The sequence below is a fragment of the Phascolarctos cinereus genome, unplaced genomic scaffold (genome assembly GCF_003287225.1).
Source record: "Phascolarctos cinereus isolate Bilbo 61053 unplaced genomic scaffold, phaCin_HiC Scaffold_3;HRSCAF=262, whole genome shotgun sequence".
In the NCBI taxonomy this organism is placed as follows: domain Eukaryota; kingdom Metazoa; phylum Chordata; class Mammalia; order Diprotodontia; family Phascolarctidae; genus Phascolarctos; species Phascolarctos cinereus.
This window is the reverse complement of record NW_027555736.1, coordinates 47,825,742-47,843,330: the sequence shown is the minus strand read 5'-3', so window position 1 is coordinate 47,843,330 and position 17,589 is coordinate 47,825,742. Positions and strand designations below refer to the sequence as shown.

Here is a 17,589-nt window from a genome sequence, read left to right as displayed (position 1 = left end):
TTAAGGCACACAGAAGGTGCCTATCTGCACCTCTAGAGGGAGTTTTCTCAATGGTTAGTGTAGTGGGCCTGGAGTCAGGTCTGGAGTCAGGCCTGAACTCAGGATGACCTAAGTTCAAATCCAACCCGAGACATTTACTAGCTGTTTGACTTCTGGCAAGTCACCTAACTAACCTGTTTGCCTTGTTTTTGTCAGCTGTAAGATGAACATAATAACAACACCAACCTCCCAGGGTCATGTGAGGACTAAATGAAACGATATTTGTAAAGAATACTTAGCCCAGTGCCTGGCACATGGTAGCTGCTGCTATATAAATGTTTATTCCTCTCCCTTCCCCTTACCTCCCCCCATGATAGATGATAGAAAGACAAAGATGATATAGTTCCTGCCTTCGAGAAAATTACTTTCTCTTAGAGGAAATAACGTGCATATGTGTCCATGCACACACTCACACACATATATAGGTGTGTTTGTGCTTACTGTTCAGTCATTTTCAGTTGTGTCCAATATTTTGTGACTCCGTTTTGGGGTTTTCTTGGCAAAGATACTGGAGTGGTTTGCCATTTCCTTTTCCAGATCATTTTATAGAGAAGGAAACTGAGGCAAACAAAGTTAAGTGACTTGCTTAGGGTCACAAAGCTAGTAAGTGTCTGAGGCCAGGTTTGAATTCACGAAGATGAGAATGGCTGATTCCACACCTAGCACTCTACGCACTGTGACATCCAGCTGCCTTACTCTCTCTCCATATGTGTGTGTGTATACATATATATGTATGTATATATGTATATAACTATACATACATACACACACACATACATCAAATATAATTAACAATTAACCTAAGAGTATGTGGGGAATGGGCACACACAATGTCACATATAGAACATGGTGACTGGGCTGAGCTTCAATGGAACTTGGAGACTATAAAAGGCAGGGAGGCTAGGCATGAGTATATTTGTGGGGAATGGCTTGGAGACATTTGCGTTTTCATCCAAAGTCTTTCAATATTGTTTTCCTTTATATTATTCTGAGCCCAAAGTAAATTGTTCCGGTTCTGTCGGCATTGCTCTACATGTACTGCCCCTTCTTATTCCCCTCCCCTCCCTTTTCTCACCTCTCAAATTTGCTGGCCTCTTTCCAGACAACTTTGTCCAACAACAAAGGCACTCCTATGGATGACAGGCCTAATTTCAGGCTTGGTGGTCAGCAGGTTTCTTCCCTTTTTTTTTTCTTTTTGGACAGGCAACAGGGTTATGACTTGCCCAGGGTCACACAGCTAGTATGTGTTATGTGTCTGAAGCTGGATTTGAACTCAGGTTCTCTTGAATCCAGGGCCAGTATCCTATCCACTGCACCACCTAGCTGCCCTTGGTCAGCAGATTTCTACCCCTCATACCCATCCATTCCAGGGATTCTGCACCCCTTCCTGGCCAAATGGACAAACCCAATTTCTCATCTGCTTTATGCTCCTTTATGCCTATTCACCTCAACTCTGCTTCCCAATGTTCTACTCAGGATCTGCTGCCCTTCCTTAGAGCTTTCCTGACATCCTGGTTCCACAATTATTGAACCTCCTTTCATTCTCAGACCTTTGTTATTCCTCTTACCTTGCTGAACCAAAGTGCTCTTTTGATGACACCGTTTTCTTCGTCACCCTTCTAGTATTGGCTATACTTTCTCTCATACCCCTCAACTCACTGGCCCTGGTGGAAGTGGGGCCGAGTTTGCCGGACTACTTCTTGGTCCCCTTTACCACTTCCAGACCTTCCCTTGAAAACCTTCACCAAGCAACCTCTTCTCCTTTCAACTTCACAATATCCAATTATTACCCAAACCAATTTCTGGTGACTGTTAACTATAGACCCTCTTTCCTTTCTCAGTGAATTCAGTGCCTGACTCACAATCTGTCTCTGCTCCTCATCTCCTACTCTCAAACTAGGGGATTTCAACATGCATTTTCATTCTCCTTCTAATTTCCTAAATTTCCAGTTCCTCAATCTTCTCTCTCCCCATGACCTCCATTCCTCCACTTCGGCTACACATAGAGCTAATTATACCTTTGATGCTGACCCTACAAGTGTTCTACTTCTATGTTCATGAACACAGAAATTCATTATCTGATTATAATACGGTATCGTTCCATCTCTTCCCGTGCTTCACATCCCTTAACCTAGTACATCATTCTCATCACGGCCTCCATTTCTTCTGCCTTCCAGTTGTTTCCAGATAATCAGCCAGGACTGGTTATACTCCCCTCTTTTCCCTATCTCAATTTCTTGATGAATCAACTCAGTTCTATTAATTATCTCTATTTTCTATTCCTTTACTCCTTATTCTAATGCTGATCACACCTTGCCAGGCCCCAATCCTGGGTTACTCCCATTATCTACTTCCTTATCTCCTATTCACTTCCTGCAGAATGGGCTGAAGGAAATCACTAAACTATATTGACTGGGTCTAATACAAATTTTAAGTTAGTTAATCTCAAATTGGTCTTCACTGCAATTAGGCAAATATTCCATTCCTTTGGGACTGATTTGATATTCCATTCTCCACACTGTGTGGGACAAGTGAAAGTTTCTCATATGAAATGGAAGCTATGCCCCAAAATTTAGTTAAGGCTTTAGCATTAGCTGGGCCTAAGTTTTGTTTTCCTGTAAATCATGTGATGGGGTCATACATCTGTTGCCCACCATCTCCCTTGTTTTGTAACTACCACCCCAGCCTTATCTTTGCCAAATAAGGCAATCTTCTAGCTCCCAAGCTTGTTTTGGGTAAAATGTACCTCTTAGTTTCTGGGTAGAATGTAAGGTCTCTTACCTCAACCAATGAGGATAAAGTGATTCAGGAGGGTGGGGTTTTCTTAGAATTGTTTGTCTAGGGGTATATAATTGCTTGCTTGCTGCTTGTATCCTGCCTCCCTACTCCAGTCTGCCCTGGGTAGGTGATGCCCAATTCTTGAGAGAGACTTGCTAGAATAAAACTTCTGTTTCTACTGAGAGAAACCTCCAAATTTTTATTTGGGTAAGTGGTCTCTATCCCACTCAACACCTTCTGGCCTCTTCCCCAGCTTCCCACAATCCTCCCTCCACCCATACTATCAGCTAAATATCTTGCTTCACAATTCAATGAAAAATCTGAGAACTTTGCTGAAAGCTCCCCCTTTTCTCCCTCTCTTTATCTCATCAGTCAAACATTTTCCTCTACTATCCTTGTTTCAGATGAAGGGGTGATCCTTCTCCTTGCCAAGATAAACCCTTCAAACATACCCTTGATCCCATCCCTTCCTAAATTCTCTAAAAAAATTATCTCCACTATCACCCCCTTTCTCTAATCTTTAATCTCTCCTATCTACTGACTCCTTTCCTGCTGCCTACAAACATCTTCCATGTCTCCCACATCCTTTAAAAAAAAAAACAACAAACCCTTGCTTGACCCAGTGATCCCTGCTAGCTATGTCTTATATCACTTCTTCTTTCTCATCCAGCAACAGCTGCTTTCCCTCTTTGATCTCAATTTCAACTTCAGCATTCAATTGAAACTATCACCTATCTCCAAAGTTACCAATGATTTCTCATTGCCTTTCTTCACTTCTGTCCTTCTGTGGGTGGCTGCAGTCTTTTTCTACTCTCAGCTACGGGTTTGAAGCAGCCCCCTCTTCCACTGGAGGGCTACAGAACTCTTTTAGCTAGCTCAAAGCCCCTACGTTTAGGACCAAGAGAGGTTTCTTCCCTCAGAGCCTCAGGCAGGAAATGAGAAAAAAGCTTGTTTTTCCTACTAACCAATTGTTTCTTGGACATCTTGAGTGATACATCTTGTAGGCATCTCATATTCAACATGTCCAAAACAGAACTCATCCTCTTAACTCTACCACAGCTGTCTTTTCTCACCCCTTCTCTCTACTGACACAGCCATATTCCCAGGGTGGTGGTCATCACCTCTAGCTCTGACAACTCAATAGCTTGCTAACTGGTCCTGCCAATTCAAGTCTCTCCCACTCCTATCTAGCTTCCACTTGGCTGCCAAAGAATTTTTTCTAACCTGGAGGGGAGACCACATCATTGTCTCGTTCAATGACCTCCAGCTGCTCTCCATTACAAATATAAAGCCCTTTGTTTGCCATTTAAAGCTCTTTATGACCTGGCTGTTTTCTACCTTTACAGATTTCATGTTTTCTATGATCCAGCTATAATGGCCTACTTGCAGGTCCTCAGATTATCTCCTGCCTCTTTGAGCTTGCACTTGTGGAGGGTGAAAGATGAAATGGGGAAACAAAAGTTTGAGCATTCGAGCACGTCAACTTATTAAGCAATGCATTCCAATTGCATAACAAATGAGGACGATCACTTCTTCAGCTTTGGCACTGGACCCTGAATACAGAGAGAGGTAGACTTTTATTCATTTAAAACAATTATCAAACAGGCCAATTAATTAAAAGAAAACAACCAGAATACAAAATTCAGCAATTTGGTTTCTCATTGGAGGAGGGGGAGAGTGAATAGGCCTGATTTCCTGAAATCAGAACAAGTGTCTGTGAACAATAAAAGGAATGTAGAAGCAATAACTGATTGATCGGTACCAGTCCAGTTTTCAGATAAGCCACAGGAGTTGCCTGACGTGTAACTGTGAGAAAACGCCTTGTTTCAATCTTTGGATCCCACCAGATTTCAGCACAGCCTAAGTCTTTAGTTAAGGGTCTCTCAGCAACAAGTAGAAGCGATCCAGCTTCCCAGTGATGCAGGCCTAGGTTCAAATAATACAAGATGGTTTCCTCGCAATTCCTTCAAATGAATAGCTTTCTCACAAGACAGAAATTGGACTAGACCAATAAATGAACAGAAAAGGAACTCAACTCCAAAACTGAGTCACAAGATGGAGTCTGTGTGGTTCCCCCAATTCCCAACGCCACTTGCCGTTTTAATCCCCTTAATTCCCTCATACTGGCTGGCCCCTGTGCCCAAAATGCTCAGTCCTCTTCCCTCTGTCTTTTAGCCCACCTGTCTTCCTTCAAGCCAGCTAAAATTCCAGGGAGCAGGTGGCTTTGCCCATCCCTCCACTGCTAGCTAATGTCTTCCTCTTCAGATCACCCTGATCTGGTCCCTATGTATTTTATATGTATCTAATTACTTACGTGTTGTCTACCCCGTTAGAATGTTTGCACTGTGAGAGGAAGGACCACTTATTTATTTATTTGGCCTTTCTTTGTATCTTCAGGGCTTAGCACATTACCTGGTACATAGTATTTCATACATGCTTGTTGACTAACTGAACAATAAGGTGATGCTGTAGAGCGAGGTATCAAACTCACAGCAGAACCAGATTTAAATGGAAATTGGGAAATATTTAACAAAATAAAAATACCACACAATGTTCATTTGTAATTTTTTAAGTCAATATGCAGCCAGTAGGGATGTTTCTGTTTGAGTTTGACACTACTGCTGCAGGGAGAAGAGCACCAGATTTGGAGGAAGAAGACCTGGGTTCAAATCCTGCCTCTCCCATTTCCCTACTCTGCGCCCATGAGTAAGTTACTTTCCATTTCTGGGCCTTACTTAGTTTTCTCAATTGTATAATGAGGTGATTGGATTAGACAACCTCTGTAATCTTTTTGGGCTCTAAAACTGTGTTCTTCTGGCCTCTTTGTGCTCTAAATCCTAAGATACTATGATTCCCCAAGCCAGGTAACAAAGTCACTTGCCTCCTACTGGTGGAGATTGATGTTGTTGTTATTATTCAGTCATGGCTGACCCTTCCTGACCTCATTTGGGGTTTTCTTGGCAAAGATACTGGAATGTTTTGCCATTTCCTTCTCGAGCTCATTTCACAGATAAGGAAACTGAGGCAAACAGGGTTAAGTGACTTGCTCAGGGTCACACAGTTAGTAAGTGTCTGAGGCCAGATCTGAACTCATGAAGATGAGTCTTTCAAGAGCAGCACAGAAACCCAAGGTCTAGGGCAGCTAGGTTTCGAAAGTGGATAGAGCACCGATCCTGGAGTCAAAAAGGACCCGAGGTGGAGCCAAGATGGCAGAGTGAAAGCTGAGACTTGCTTGAGCTCTCCCCCAAACCCTTCCAAATACCCGTAAAAAAAATGGCTCTAAACAAAGTCTAAAGCAGCAGAACCCACAAAAAGACAGAGTAAAACAAATTTCCAGCCCAAGACAGCCTGGATGGTTGATTGGAAAGGCATATCGCACCGGGTGGACAGAGGACTGCAGTTCAGCGTGGGTGCGCAGGCCACAGAGAACCTGGAGCAGGCCTCAGAGGAACGAATCACAGGCGGCTGTGGCGGTTTCCAGACTCCTCAATCCACAAACGTCAAAGAGAACTTAGAAGGTCAGTGGGAAAAGTCTGTTTTTTCAGTGAGAGAAGACCTAGGTCAGAGCCAGCTCTAGAGCACGGGTACCTGGGCGGGGGCTGCCTTCTGAGCTTCAGGCCCACTGACTGACAGGGAATCAAGTGGCTGATCAAAGGGGGACTGCAGGGATCTCTTTGCTGGTGCTGAGGCAGGAATCTGTTGCTTTGCCCGTGCTTGGATCTGGGTCACAGTTCTGGCTGGCAGTCCTAGGGTGAGGAGGAGTGCTGGCGCAGTGGAGCTTGTAGTGGCTGTGAAGAGGAAACCTTCCTCACAGTTCTAAGAGAGAAAAGACTGCTTGTGGCCGGTCACTCAAAGACCAGAGCTCAGGCCAGGAAAAGAGTAAACACCTCGACCCTTATCATACCACCTTGGAAGAACTGAAAATTTACAGGTCCCTAGAAGTATCACTGAAAACAGCTATACAAACCCCTGAAGCTTGGGACAGTACATTCTCCACATTGGAAGCAGACTTTACCTTAACAAAGAGTTTAAAACTCAAGCAGTTGACTGGGATCATGAGCAAACCTCGCAAAAAGAGTCAGACTATATTATCTTACTTTGGTGACAAAGAAGATCAAAACATACAACCAGAAGAAGACAACAAAGTCAAAGTTCCCACATCCAAAGCCTCCAAGAAAAATATGAATCCGTTCCAGGCCTTGGAAGAGCTCAAAAGGGATTTTGAGAAGCAAGTAAGAGAAGTAGAGGAAAAACTGGGAAGAGAAATGAAAGTGATGCAAGAAAATCATGAAAAACAAGTCAACAGCTTGCTAAAGGAGACCCAAAAAAATACTGAAGAAAATAACACCTTAAAAAATAGCCTAACCCAAATGGCAAAAGAGGTCCAAAAAGCCAATGAGGAGAAGAATGCCCTAAAAAGCAAAATTGGCCAAATGGAAAAGGAAGTCCAAAAGCTTACTGAAGAAAATACTTCCTTAAAAATTAGAATAGAGCAATTGGAAGATAGTGACTTTATGAGAAATCAGACACAGTAGAACAAATCCAAAAGAATGAAAAATTAGAAAACAATGTGAAATATCTCATTGGAAAAACAACTGACCTGGAAAATAGATCCAGGAGAGAGAATTTAAAAATTATTGGACTATCTGAAAGCCATGATCAAAAAAAGAGCCTAGACATCATCTTTCAAGAAATTATCAAGGAAAACTGCCCTGATATTTTAGAACCAGAGGGCAAAATAGAAATTGAAAGAATCCCATCTCCCCTGAAAGAGATCCCCAAAGGAAAACTCCTAGGAATATTGTAGCCAAATTCCAGAGTTCCCAGGTCAAGGAGAAAATATTGCAAGCAGCCAGAAAAAACCAATTCAAGTATGGTGGAAAAACAATCAGGGTAACACAAGACTTAGCAGCTTTTACATTAAGGGACCGCAGGTCATGGAATATAATATTCCGGAGGGCAAAGGAGATAGGATTACAACCAAGAATCACCTACCCAGCAAAACTGAGTATAATCCTTCAGGGGAAAAAATGGTCATTCAGTGAAATAGAGGACTTTCAAGCATATCATGAAAAGACCAGAGCTGAATAGAAAATTTGACTTTCAAATACAAGACTCAAGTGGAACATGAAGAGGTAAACAGAAAGAGAAATCAAAAGAGACTTATTAAGACTGAACTGTTTATATTCCTGCATGGAAAGATGTTATTTATAACTCACGAGACCTTTGTCAGTATTAGTGTAGTGAGAGGGGAAAAATTATATGTATGTATGTATAGATAGATAGATAGAGGGCACAGGGTGAGTTGAAGATGAAGGGTTAGGGTTATATCTGGAGAATAAAATTAAGGGGTGAGAGAGGATTATACTAGGAGAAGGAGAAAGGGAGAGGTAGAATGGGGTGCATTATCTCATACAAAACAGACAAGAAAAGGTTCTTACAGTGGAGGGGAAACAGGGGAAGGTGAGAGGAAATGAGGGAATCTTATTCTCATAGGATTTGGCTTAAGAAAGGAATAACATACACACTCAATTGGGTATGGAAATCTGTCTTACCCTACAGGAAAAGGGGAGGAAGGGGACAAGAGAGCAGGGGGATGATAGAGAGAAGGGCAGATTGGGAAAGGGGTAATCAGAAGGAAGTACTTCTGAGGAGGGACAGGGTCAAAAGAAAGAATAGAATAAATGGGGGGGCAGGATAGGATTAAGGGAAATAGAGTTAGTTTTTCACAACATGTCTACTATGGAAGTGTTTTGCATAACTGCACATGTATGGCCTGTATTGACTTGCTTGCCTTTTCAATGAGGGTGGGTGGGGTGGGAGGAAGGGAGAAAATTTGGAACCCAAAGTTTTAAAAACACATGTTTAAAAAAAATGTTTCCACATGCAACTGGGAAATAAGAAATACAGGAAATGAGGTATAGAAATCTATCCTGCCCTACAGGAAAATAGAAGGGAAGAGGGATAAGAGAAGGGGGGGAAGATAGAAGGGAGGGCAGACTAGGGGAAGGGGTATTCAGAATGCATGCCATCTTGGGGTGGGGGGAGGGGCAAGATGGGGTGAAAATTTGGAATTCAAAATCTTGTGGAAGTAAATGTTGAAAACTAAAAATAAATAAATTTATATTTAAAAAAAAAGTACCCCAGTTCAAATCTGGTCTCAGATCAGCCACTTGACACTTACTAGCTGTGTGACCCTGGGTTTAACCCCAATTGCCTTGGGGGAAAAAAAAAGAAACCCAAGGTCTAAAATGTCTGTTCTTAGATTAGCCCTAAAGTCTGCAAGTATGTACCATCTAACCAAGATCTGCAAATTAATGAATTGTGCCTATGGCTATGATGACCTAATGTTTTGTTTAAGCAGGTGCCTGTCTCTATTAAAGGCCATGAGAATATGAAATATAGGTGAACCTTTAGCAAAATAATGATCACAAGACTAGATAGCAGCTAGTGGCCTGATTTGGCTGAAACATACACAATATCAGGAAGTAGATGGGTCTAACAGTTGGAAACAATATAGCGGCAGAGAACCCCTAAATTCTATACGTGAGTTTGTTTTTTAAAGGCAGATATATTTACTTAGAGTAAATTCATGACAGTTCAGGAACTTGTACCTTTGACATTTAAAACCTTTCATGAGCTGGCTCCAGACTGGCTCTGGTGGACTGCAAGCTTAATGTCAATGACCAGTGGGCTAGCACCCTGAATTACTGGAGGCAGATGGAGATGAGATCCTGGTCAAACTGTGTCTGCAATACTGATACCACATTATTGGATGTACGATAAGCTGAACAGTGTCCAGATTCCTAGGGAAGTGAGGTGCCTTTGAAGTGTGATGAATAAAATAATAAATTTATTATAATAATAAAAATTTAAAAGTGATAAAAGGATGACATTTGTCTGTCTCTCTTAGACTATACATCCCTCATGGTGGTGGGCTCACTGTTTATATGCCCTTTGAAGAACTGGTGTTCCTGAGGGTGCCTAATCAGCTCTCAGTGGTTAACACAATGGGAGGTGTGGGCTATATTAAATGAAGGTCTTGGGGTATGTGATTTAGGTCACTCCAATATTGGTCAAAGAGATCAATTTCCATCTCACCTGTCTTGATCACATGGAGACTCAATCTTTCCCCGGACTTGTCTGAGCAAACACAATGGCAAGAATACACCTATTAGCCCAAACTCAGAATTTCTTTTACTGTCTGGTTAGATTTTGGCCTGGGTAATTCTCTACCAAGGGATTTCCCACACTGGTTGATTTCTGGATGAGGAAGTAAAACAGGGGAAAAACCTTGGTCCTAATACAATAGTTATTAAATATAAGAAATATTCATTTCTCACAAAGGTCATGCCACATGTTGTAATGACGATCAGCTTTGAAGAAGTTGGCAACTTTGATCCAAGACAATCCCAAAGGACTTGTGATGAAAAATATTATCGACTTCCAGAAGGAGAACTGATGAACTCTGAGGCAAATTGAAATATAATTTTCTTGCTTTCTTTCTTTTTTTCTTCTTCTTTTGTGATGTCTGACATGGAAAGGTTTGCATGATTTCACACATATAATTGATATCACAGTGATTGCCCTCTCACTAGGTGGTAGGAGGGTGGGAGGGAGACAATCTGAAACCCAAAATTAAAAAAAAAAAGAATGTTTAAAATAATAAAAAAAATTTTAAAAGATCATGCCATATGAGGATAGATTGAAGGAATTAGGGGTGTTTAGGATATAAAAGACTGGGGGAGGGGTGGGGCATGATAGCTATCTTAGAGTATTGGAGGGGCTGTCTCAGGGAATAAGCATTTGACTTTTCTTTTCCCTAAAAGGCAGAACTAGCAGCAGTGGGTAGAAACTGCAAAGAAATAAATTAAGGCAGCTATAAAGAAAAATTTCCTCACCACTCTAGTGGGCAAAGGGGCAAAGAAGGAGAGAACAGTTTGACTGAGGACAGAGTGTGTTTGGCCTCACTGGAAATCTTCAAGCACAGGCTTGAGATCTATTTGTTAGGCCTGAGGTAGAGGGGACTCCTGATCAAGTAGAGGTTGGACTAAATGGCATCTGTGACCTCATCTAACCTGAGGTAAGGAGAGACATTAGTGAGGTTTTAGAGAAGGGAGGGAAATGGTTTGTCCATTTCTCCCGAGAACAAATGGGGGAGAAATAACCCAGGCTTCTCCCTAGATGGGTGGGTCCAGGCCTAACTAAAGTGATTAGGCTTTCTGGGAAACTTGAGTGAGAAGCCTCTCTTGTGCCTAGGCAGAAAAAACAAAAACAAAACCCAAAAAAGCCCTAGTCTTCCTGATTCCCTTTTTAGGCTCTCAGAATCCCAGCTCTGAAAGAGGAATAGAGAAAATGACCAAAAATACTTCCTAACTCTTGGGCTTCTTTAAACTTCAGAGTTCGAGGAGTTTCTAAGACTGATTCTTCCTAACTGAATGTTCCTTTCTGTAGATCAAGATCATATACTACTGGCAGGCAAAAGAAACGGGAACCTTGAAAACTCCAGAGCATAAAGGCTCACCTTGATCATGTTGTTCAGTCCTTTCAGTCACTTCCTGACTTTCTGTGACTCCATTTGGGGTTTTCTTGGCATAGATGCTGCAGTGGTTGTCCATTTCCTTCTCTGGCTCATTTTACAGATGAGGAAACTGAGGCAAACAGGGTCAAGTGACTCATACAGAGTCACCCAGGTGGTAAGTGTCTGAGGCAGGAATTGAACTCCTCAAGATGAGTCTTCTTGACTCTGTGTCCTGCACCACCTTACCGTGTTCATCACAGCTCTTTAGACTCGTCAGTAGCATAGGAAAGGATATGAGGTGGGGATAGCACAGCCTAATATACTGAATAATAGCAACCTCCAAGTATTTGAAGGGCTGTCATGTGGGAGAGGGACTGCTAGGATTTGGTCTGCTTGGCTAGGGGCAATGAGCATTTGTGCATGTTTTATATATATATATTATATATAGTGCATTATATATATTATCCATCTATCTATCATTTAGAATTGATGCAAGCAAAACCTCCCATTAGAACTGTCACAAAGTGGAATGGGGAGGGGGGGCGCTCTGTAGGGAATAAAATTCACCAACCATCCCCTCAACCCCCAACCCGAGGCTGGATTGGAACTCAGGGCCCTGTTAGGTCCCTGCCGGCTCTACCTCTCTGGTCCTATGGCCAAGGCCCGGTATCCCTCTACCTCCTTTTCCTCCCTCACATCAACGATCACGTCCACCCCCGTTGCCATCGCTCAGGGAGCACTTTACAAAGAGTCTCTCATTCGGACCTCACGACTACTCTGGGAGGTTACTGTGCCCATTTGATGGGTGAGGAAACTGAGGCAGGTAGAGAGGCTGGAGTCACCCAGCGCGGAAGGGTTCGCACCCACTGCGCCTGTCCGGCCCCGCCCCCGCAGGCTGCCCCCCCGACGGGGCCGATCGCCTCGCCGCTCCCGGCAGCCGTTGGCCCTGGTTGCCCCGGCGACGCGGCGGATGTGACGGCCCAACGTCGGCGTGGGGACGCCAGGGCACTTCCGGCCGGCGGCGGGCGGCGGGCGGCGGCGGCGCTGGGGTCTGTAAGTGTGTGGGGCGGTGCGGAGGTAGCGGCCCCCTCTGCTCGCTCTCCCTCCCGCCCTCCCTCCTTCCCTGCCCTGCGGGCTCCCCCCGCCCCGGCCCCAGGCCCGGCCCGGCCCAGCGGGCGGGCCGCGCGGGAGCGACCCGTTGCACTGACCCAAACCTGCCTCCCTCCCGCCCGCGGGTCTCGGGGGAGGGGGGAGGGGCGCAGCACCCGAGACTTGGGCTCTGAGTGGGGTCCTTCTGCGAGACCTGGGCGGGCGGCTGCCCCTCCTGGACCGTCAGCGTCCTCTTCTCCCAAGTGAGGGAGGGGCTCGCGCCGCGAAGTTTCTCTCTGTGTCTTACCTTCCAGCCTGAGCAGCCCTCCCCCTACCCCCCCCCGTGGGCTGAGCAGCGTTGCTTGTGGGGGGCCTGGAGGCTGGAACGAGAGCCACAGACCCTCGGGTCTCTAACCCTGAGCCACGCGCTCCCCTCCCCCTTCCATAATGGCTCCTGGCATCGAGGAGGTGATAGGTTGGTGCACCCAGGCTGGTCACGGACCTAAGAGGGGAGAAGTCGCTTGTGAAATTACTCACACCTGTGGATGGGTGGGGGAGGGGCTGGGGCCGCCCCTGGGACCCCCCCCCCAAAACAGATTTCCTACCTCCTTCTTCCCTGACCTTGTACTGATGAAACATTTCCAAAGTTTTGCTCAGATCTAAGATTCTTGTTCGGCTCCTTGGTGGTTTTGGTATTTTATTCCGTATTATCCCCCTCAGTAGTGAAATAGTTTACTCATAAATTATGAAAGACATGGTTCCAGCTTTCTTAGGAAACTTACTCTAGTATTAAAGTTATGACTAAACTGGACACTTTATTTGATCGCGTTGGTGATTGATATTAATCAGACCAGAGTTTTGCCAGTTAATTTTCCGTTTAGCTTTGCTTTATTCCTCAGTGATATACTGCACAGTGGCTACTTTATATGCACGTTAATCAAGAAGGAAATCAGACACAAGAGTGTAGCTATCTCTATAGCCTGTTTTCGCTATTACGAAATTTAAAGTAAACTTAAAAGATTCCTGTTTTATCAAGTGTGGCTTTAAGCGTTGTTAAAGTTAGTTCCTTAAAAGAGGATTTTCTCAGTTTGAATCGAGAATGAGGTTCCTTGGGGGGGCAGCAAAGAGTTGTAACTATAGCTCTTAGAATTTTGGGAGGACTGTGGGACTTAGAGCAGGTAGGTCACTTAATCTGTCAAAAATCAGGGGGTTGAATTAAGGGATTTCAAAAGTCCATTCCATTTCTAAAGCATCTGAGTCTATCAGAGGCAGTTAGCAGCCCATTGTAAGGAAGGGTTTGCTACTAATCAGCTGTCCAGCAGTGATTATGAGATAGTTTTTACAGTTTGTGAATCCATGAAACCTGAAGTAATGAGGTTCATTATGTCATCTTCATCTTATCAGCTAGAGAAACATTCCTAGATGAGTGGAAAATACATGACTTCCAAAGAAGACCTATGTGCTATATGTTACATACACAGGAGCAAGTCTCTGTTTGGTCTCTCTATAGTCCTTGGTAATTCAAGATGGTGCAGCTGATTATATTGCTGCTTATGTAGTTCAGTAAACCTGAAGTGCTTAATATGTTCAAGACAATGAAACTGTCACTGCCCTCAACACGCTTATGTTCTGCCTTCCAGTGTGTACACAAGAGTAGTGGAAAATTGAGGGGCCAAAGGGAATCCTGGGAGCTGAGGCATCGTGGAAGGCTTCATGAAGCGGCACAGAGTTTTGGAGAAAGCCGGATTCTGAGGAAGGAATGCACAGAAGAGGAAGGGTCAAGTGAAGGGAGCAACACTGGTTTGGCTAGAGTGTAGAGTTCTTGAAAGGGACAAAATAAAGCTGAGAAGGCAGGTGGGAGCAAGACTCTGAAGGGCATAAATGCCTGGCTAGGAGTTTGTGCTTTTTTTCCCTTTGGGCAGTGGGAGTCCTTGAAGGTTTTTGAGCACAAAAGTCACATGATCAGACATTTGTCCTAGTTGTGACGAAGAAGACACACATTTGTGACTTGTATGTTCTTTCTGTGTAGACTACACAAGTACATGGGCCTCCGCCCTCAGGTCCTGTCCTCCTCTCCCCAGTTTGCAGGTTCTGTTAGTGTTTGTAACATAGCATCATTTCTGAAATTACTTAAGCTAAAAAGTAGGGTTAGGATTCTGAATACTTTGTGGACTTTGAAGTTGTGTTTTAGATTGGAAAGGAATGTGACTGCTTTAAAATAAACAACAAAGTATTCCGTGTGCTTTGTTTTGTTTCATCAGTGGATACAGTACTCCAAGATTGATGGTATGATTTCTTGCCATGTTTAGTTTATACTCAGATCCTCTCTTGTCAGTGTTGAGTTTGGGACTAGAACTTATCTTGCAAGGTTTATGATAGATTAATGGCCTCTGTCACTCCACTTGTGTGTACAAGAGGTGAATACAACTGCCTTGTAGAGGGAAGTCCATAGCCACTTAATAATACTTTACCAAGTAACATGGGCCTAGTTTTTCTATTTCCCACCTCCAAGTTTGCCCACGTTTCTTCCCTACCTTGAAATTTGAGCCTCCTCCCAAGTCTACTTAGTCTTCAAGCTGAAATCCACCTACTCTCTCTCTTCAGCCTGTTATGACTCCTGGAGTTCACAGGGTTCTTTCTTCTTCGTTCCTGTAGCATTTACAGTTAATGCCATTTGTATGATACAGGTCCTATGTCGGATAGTGCCCGGGGTGGTAGTGATTTGTGTTTGTCCTTATCTCCCCAATAAGAGCTTAGGTTGGAGGATCACCAGCAGTGGCTAGAACAGTACCTGGCAATAGGAGCCAGGTGACCACAGTTAGAAAAGGGCAAGTCTGTCACTGTGGAATAGAGCAGGGAGGAGCTCACGAAGCATTTGCTGAAACAAGGAAGGTAGTTGCATGTTCTTTGTCCTCCCTGAGTTTACCTCAGTGTCCTCTTCCGGAACAGACTGTTGTGATACATCGAACCCTGTGGAGCCTGAGTGTTTTAACTAGGGTAGTGGGGGGAGGGAGATGGGGACGGGGCAGCGACATTGGCAGCACATTGCCAGATTGACACCTGAGGAGTGAAGTCAGTGCTGGTGGCCCTCAATAAATGCTAGATTGCTGACTGACTGACCAGAGACTGGTGGCGGGATTATTAAGTGACTAGAGTCATTCAGTCTCCATGGACCTCAGTTATCATCTGTAAAATGAGGGGGCTGGACTAATTGTGGTTCATCATATCCCCCCAACTTCTGGGGACACAAAGCAAAAACAGCCCCTGCTCTCCAACACCTCACAGTCTACGTATCCTTAGTGCTTACCATGGTGACTAGTATACGGTAGATGCTTAATAAATGCTTGTTAAATTGACTGAAGTATTAGAAACAGGGATTTGTAGAAAAGGGAATGCTTTAGCAGAGATCCTAATGTGGACGTTTGAAAGGAAAATTTAAAAAAATTGCACTAAAATCTGCCTAGGCTGGTCAGGTTTTGAGGTGGCTTGTTCTTTATTTTTTTAAGAAATTGTTTATTTTTACTTATTTCATTAAATACTTCCCAATTACATTTTTAAATGTTTTTAACAATCATTTTTACAAGTTTGAGTTCCAGATTCTCTTCCTCCTACCCCCCCAAGGCAAGTGATATTAATTATAGATGTAAAGTCATGTAAAACATATTTCAATGTTAGCCATGTTGCAAAGGAAACACGAAAAAGAAGGAAGCAAAGTGAAAAAATTACACTTCAGTCTACACTCAGAGTTCTTCAGTTCTCTCTTTGGAAGTAAATAGAATTGACTTTTTTTTTTCTTTTTGGTGAGGCAGTTGGAGTTAAGTGAGTTGTATGTCATACAGCTAGTGTCAAGTGTCTGAGGCGAGATTTGAACTCAAGTGCTCCTGACTCCAAGGCCAGAGCTCTATCCACTGCACCACCTAGCTGCCCCGAGTTGATTTCTTAAGAGAAATTAAAGAACTAGGGACAAGGAAAAGAAGCCAAATAACACTGTAGAGTAAGGTATTTGTCTTCATATTTGGAGGAAAAGCTTTCCACGAAGTAAGATTTCAGTATTAGAGTTATTTACCATCACTCCACATAAAAACAGTTTTTGTTGTGCAAATGAAAAAACATTTAACACTTTAAAAGGTTATAAAAAAATTTTCTGTTGAAAAAGAAATGAAAACCTTGCATTTTTCATCCATTTTTGAATTTCACGAGTGTTCTTCCTCTATATATTTGACTATACTAGAATTCATTAAGTACTTGCTTCTTTTACTTTTATGTTATGCCATGATTTTGCCTATGGAAATGTCAAAATAAACTTGTCAAGAGAGTGGGGGTGGGAGGTGGGTGGGAGTATGATAGACCACAAATAATAACAGGAAATCTTAGCTTTTGTTCCTTCAAAACAAAACAGTTTAGTAGGGAATGAGATACATCTGGCGTGTATTCCTTCTACTTTCTATCAAAGTATCTCAGACCATCACTATAAACTCTTTGTGTAGCGTTTTCAGGCCTGTCTAAGACCCACTGTACGTTCGAGGTCTGTATCGTCAGGAGCATTGGCCTGAGAGAGTTTGGACTCCAGTGGAGGCTGCTTACTTCACCCCTCCCACAAGGGCTCTGTTTCCTCACCTTTAAATGAGAGGCTTGATTAGGTTATTATTATTATTTTTTTTTAGGCAGTTGGGGTTAAGTGACTTGCCCAGGGTCACACAGCTAGTGTCAATGTTTGGTCTGAGGACGGATTTGAACTCAGGTCCTCCTGACTTCAGGGCCGGTGCTCTATCCACTATGCCACCTAGCTACCCCTTGATTAGATTATTTTTAAGGTCCTTTCAGCACAAAGAGTTACGTCCTGCCATTTCTTGCACTTCAGTGTCTCTCCTTCCTTCTTTTAAGAGCTCTTGGCACTTGGCTTGGTCAGAGAAGCTGCTGAAGAGCACTGTTCTCTTCATCCTTGGGGTTCTCTTTCTCCTATCTGATGAAAATCACTTATGCTCCAAAGCAAAGATTGAGCAGCCCTCTAGCATTTTTGTTAACATTAGAATTTTCAGGAAGTTCCATTTATGTATTTTATTTTCCTATCATAGTCATTTCCTGATATGCCTTTATTTGTAGTAAAAGTAGTTAAACAGAATCAGTTGACAAAGTGATTACCTTTGGCAGCATCTTTTACT

The 17,589-nt window shown here is 43.3% G+C and overlaps 1 protein-coding gene and 1 long non-coding RNA gene across 5 annotated transcripts in view; one reads left to right on the top strand and one right to left on the bottom strand.

The window, feature by feature from the left end:
* Positions 1-4,375: 4,375 nt before the first annotated feature.
* Positions 4,376-12,263, bottom strand: LOC110213942 (uncharacterized). 3 transcript variants are annotated; one of them, XR_013485181.1, is made up of 3 exons: positions 11,342-12,263; positions 9,432-10,442; positions 4,376-4,743 (listed from the first exon to the last, which is right to left on the bottom strand). It is a non-coding gene; the product is annotated as an uncharacterized LOC110213942 (long non-coding RNA). The 3 variants fall into 3 exon arrangements; XR_002326165.2 differs by having other exon boundaries at positions 9,919-10,442; positions 11,342-12,260; XR_002326164.2 differs by having other exon boundaries at positions 10,161-10,442; positions 11,342-12,259.
* A 37-nt stretch (positions 12,264-12,300) lies between these two features.
* The window catches only part of EDC3 (enhancer of mRNA decapping 3), a 68,180-nt gene continuing 62,891 nt past the window's right edge, over positions 12,301-17,589 (top strand). Inside the window, exon 1 of one of the 2 annotated variants that reach the window (XM_020994517.1) lies at positions 12,301-12,391. The gene's annotated coding sequence lies outside the window, so the exon portion shown is untranslated. The remainder of the gene's footprint in view (positions 12,392-17,589) is intronic. The other variant, XM_020994518.2, reaches the window with a different exon arrangement.